Genomic DNA, 5,100 nt, shown 5'->3' with positions numbered 1-5,100 from the left:
GCATTTAGGGTTGAATTTGTGTCACACTTGTTCAGCCAAGGTGGCGCAAACAATGTGACTCCAAATTCAACTTAAATGCAAGTCAAATTTAACCTAATGTTGCCTAATCCTCAATTTTAATAATTCCTCCTTAAAACCTAATCTAATGACCTAAATACAATGGTCAAGAAAATACAATGAAAAGGAAAAATTACAAGAAGAAGAATGAGCCCAATATTGGGTATCAAAAGCCTAAAACCCAAGAAGCCCAAAATTAAGCCCAAGACACCTAAAATGCTACTCTATGTGGTCCAAAATACAAGACCAAAATATATGATATCTATACTAACATGATGTATACAAAACATATGAAAATAGCTATAACAAAATATGGCCCATGAAACGTTCAACTTGGGCCTTCCGAGGCCCATCAGGCCCATTGGGCCCTAACTGGCCTAAACCTTCATGTCTAGCCAACTCCTCTTGGATCTTTGAGTGTGTCACCTCTTGCATTCCCAAGTATGATTCCATCACCTCTTGTCTAGAAAAATATACTCCATGATGAAGAAAAAAAGAGGATCACGCTGGAGAAAGTACAACAAAACTCCAAGAGAAAAGGCACAAGCACTGGGCTATGAATGCAAGAAACCTGTGCTAGAAAAGAATGACTCAATCCAAGAGGGGGGTGAATTGGATTTTATGACACTTTAAAAATTTTCAAAGTTCTTAGGATCTTTATTTCAATTCAAACTTTTCTAATATGAATTTTCAAAGAAGTTCCTTAAAGACTTGTTAATGAATAATGAATCCTATATGCTTTCTTGATTAATCATTAATAAGATTCAAAGTTAGGAGCAATCAATATGCAATACTTTGATTCAGTCTAAAATAATGTTGTGAATACAAACATGTTAATCAAGAATACTCAAAGTAAAAGATAAGGATAAGAGAAGATTGCACAAGTCTTTTATCCTAGTTCAGCCACTCCACATGTGACCTACATCCAGTCCTCAATCATAACCTGATCAAGATTTGTTCCACTATCTTAATGAAGAAGTTTTACAAGCATACCACACATGCACACACTCCTACATTCAAGATAACCACTTTCTTGACCCCAAGAAATCACCCCTTGTAGAAACCCACTACAAGAATTCCTTACCACTTGAGAAACCTACTCAAGATTTTCAATTATTCACACAGAATTAAGGAACGAATTCACCTGGAATTCAGAAGCAAATCTTAATATTTCTCTTTTCAAGAATGTGATGATGATGATGATCTTTTCTCAAAACATTTCAAAAACGTTTTACTTCTTGGTTTCACAAAGAAAACACTCCAAGAAGGTCACAAACACTTCACAATCACGTTTTTCTCTTTTTGATTCTCTGTTCTATCTTGTTCTGAAGTTTCAAAATGTGCAAACTATTTATAAGCTTTTCAGAACTAGATAATCGATTATTTTAAAGAATAATCGATTATTTTGTTCTTCATGATTTCTAGAAATCAACCAAGAACAATTTAATCGATTATTTTGCAAATAGGTAAATAAAAATCAGTTAAGGGAAGATGAGTCTAGAAGAATTGAAGCTTAATAGGATGATAAAGAGGAAAAAGAGCTTGTAAATTGAAACTGGCAGATGAAGGCACATCATCCTTAAGAGCAAATCATTGGCGAAGAAAAAGATGCAGTGAGGACGAGAAGCTCATTCAAAACCCAAGCATAAATTGCTCTATTGTCTCAAATTGAACCAAAAACCACGAACAAAGCCATATCAGACGAAAGCTGGGTCCAAGCCATGCAAGAGGAACTCACGCAATTCCAAAAGAATGACGTCTGGAGGCTTGTGCAAGCACGAAAAGATAGGTCAATCATCGACCCAAAATGGGTATATAGAAACAAGCTAGACGAATCCGAAAATGTGGTAAGAAACAAAGCAAGGTTAGTCGCAAAAGGATACTCAAAACAGGAAGGTATAGACTTTACTGAAACTTTTGCACCTGTTGCTAGAATAGAAGTATTAGAATATTACTTGCCTTCGCTGCTTTCACTGGTATGAAATTGTATCAAATGGATGTTAAAAGCGCATTTTTAAATGGAAAATTTTTAGAAGAAGTGTATGTAAACCAACCCCCTGGTTTTGAAAATGACCTACTTCCATCTCATGTTTTCAAATTAAAAAAGCTTTGTATGGACTTAAATAAGCACCACGAGCGTGGTATGATAAATTAAGCTCTTTTCTAAAAAGCAATAATTTCATAAGGGGAAAGATTGACAGCACACTTTTTAGGAAAGAAATAAAAGATGATTTCATAATAGCTCAAATTTATGTAGATGACATAATATTTGGAGCTACTAATGATAATCTCTGTCAAGAGTTTTCTAAGCTTATGCAGGATGAATTTGAGATGAGCATGATAGGAGAACTAAAGTTCTTTCTAGGACTTCAAATCGTCCAGTCAGAAGAAGGAATCAAAATTCATCATACGAAGTATACAAAAGAGCTACTAAAGAAATATAAGATGGATGATGCAAAACCAATGAAGACACCAATGCATCCATCCACAACCCTTGGTATGGACGAAGACTCACTAGAGGGAGATAACACCATGTACCGAGGAATGGTAGGCTCACTCTTATACCTAACGGCATCCACACCTGACATTATGTTCAACATCTACGTCTATGCCAGATTTCAAGTAAGACCTAAGGAGGTACATTTACAAGCTGTTAAACGTATTTTGAGGTGTGGAAGTGTTAGGCATAGACATCATTAAATTAAGTTCCTATTATGTAATTCGGTGGATTGTGATTCTATTATTATTTATATTTATCTCATCTCCTATTGTGTTGGGATAAATATTTCTAAATTGTTTAATGACAATATTATTATTTTTCCTATGTTTCAAATTAAAGAAAAATAAAAAATAAAAAATAAATTTTATAATTTTAACAAATAATTTCAAATTTTCTGTATTTTTTAATAAAAATTAAAATTTTAAATACCCTAAAATATTATCTTTTTTTTAGTCAAAAGATTTAAAAATTATTAAAATATCTATATTTATTAAATAAATAAATACATTATTTAAAAATATTAAAATATATTTATTTTACTGAAAAAAAAAACTTAAATTATTAAATTAATTCAAAATATTATATTATCAATATTTATTAAATAAAATTGAAATATTTAAATTATAAAATATATTAATTTGTAAATTTAAATTTTTAATTATAACTAAAATAATTTTTAAAATATTTACACAAAAATATTAAAATATGTATATTTATTGAAATAAAATGAAATAATTAAAATAATTAAAAATATTAAAATATCTATATTTTATTAAATAAAATTTAAATACTCAAATTAATTAAAAATTATAACGACCCACTTTGATCGTAACACAACTGAACAACAACTGAAACTATTATAATATATACCAAATAGTATAAAAGAATATCTATATATAAGAAAATATATACATCTATCCAACCATAAAGATTCAACAGGCTAAATAAAATATATACAATGTCGACAAAATGCTACTCCAAGGTAGCTTACACAAAAAGATCATCTATTCTAGCTCCTACCATCAAGTGGCCTCTAACAGCTCACAACAGCCTATCCTTGCCCTGCTCCCATACATAGTATGGTCATCGCAGTTGATCGAAGTCGTATCCGGTCAAATAAATGCAATTAAATGTAGTACTAGGAAGTGACTCCTAGGTCGTCTCCCAAAGGCCGTCTTTTACTGTTAAAGGCTTAAACACGCGAAATGGGGGGTTTGGTTCAGAAATTCAGTTTGTAACACAATAAACGCAGATAACACAGCAAGTAAAATAGATTGGCTCCTTGTTCGGATTATAACTCTCTTATCCCTGGTTCTCAAAAGATTACTCTATTAACCACTTAATCCTTGTTCCATCCGAGGTAACCAACTAAGCGAAGATTAACTCAAGATTTCCCTACACGAATTAAGCAAACGTATACAACATCAACCTCTTCACAGATTAAGCAATTGTGGCATTGATACAGAGGTTAAATGAAGAAGACAAAGCAGAACAGAGATATACAACCATAACCGAACCTCAAACAGAGATTACAATCCACAACACGAAGCCAACCCAGGGGTTTTTAGCCTTCCATTAAAATAGAACAGAAACGAAAATACAAACAGAAAATGAAACGAAAACAGAAACGAAAATGCAAGGAAGGAGAACAAGAAATCAGTAATTTGTATTCTTCAAATGTTCAGTTTTTACAAACCAGAAAAGAGAAAGCAAGAAAAACGTGAATAACAATGGAGTTCAAAAGGGAGCAAAACGTAAAACAAAGGGGAGGAATAGAAGCCAAAAACGTAAAAGAAAAAGAAGCTTCAGAGAGAAAAAACGTGAATACCACAATGAGAGGCTACTGTTCACGTAGTCACATCAGACCCCTCATCTAGTGGATGCCTGTCGCCACCGGCCCGAAACGGGCTTTCGGCATTCGCGAAGGATGGTTGGACTCTTTTATTTGTTTAAAAATATGGATTGCTAGAATGACTTATTCTCAAACTGAGACCTCGTCAAACGAGCAATTTTATTAAAAGGCTCACCAATCCATGTTAATCCCAAGCGGGACCCTCCATGGATTAGCGGTTTTCATAAAAAGGAAGGGTTCATGGAGTCGCCACCAATGTTTTAATCAAAACATTGGAAAAAGAAGCTTAAGGTGATCGATTCAAAAATCGACTTCGGCCATTACAACCAGAGTCGGGTAAGGGAGTCGGTTACGTGTGGGGAAGGTGTTAGCACCCCACAACGCCCCTTTCGGGTTCCCTATGACAGATTATTTCTAAAAATAATAGTGCAAAATTACTAAATTACCCCTATTTATTCTAAGCAATTATAAATTAACTATCTACATGATGACAGTTTAAATATGTACACACAGAAAGCGGTAAAAGAAGGGACTTTAAAGATATAAACCTTTGAAGCGTGCTTTCTTATATATCTTGACAGAAATTGGGAAGCGTTTTGGCGTTCCCTCCCTCTACAAGACCGCTCGCTCCCTCCTATAAAAATTTAACTATGGAAATCCGGAGGATTTCCCTTCGACTAGGTTCGAGACT

Source organism: Cajanus cajan, chromosome 7, assembly GCF_000230855.2.
Source record: "Cajanus cajan strain Asha chromosome 7, NIPB_CcT2T_4, whole genome shotgun sequence".
Taxonomy (NCBI): Eukaryota; Viridiplantae; Streptophyta; class Magnoliopsida; order Fabales; family Fabaceae; genus Cajanus; species Cajanus cajan.
The sequence above is the reverse complement of the archived record's forward strand: the minus strand, read 5'-3'. Positions refer to the sequence as shown.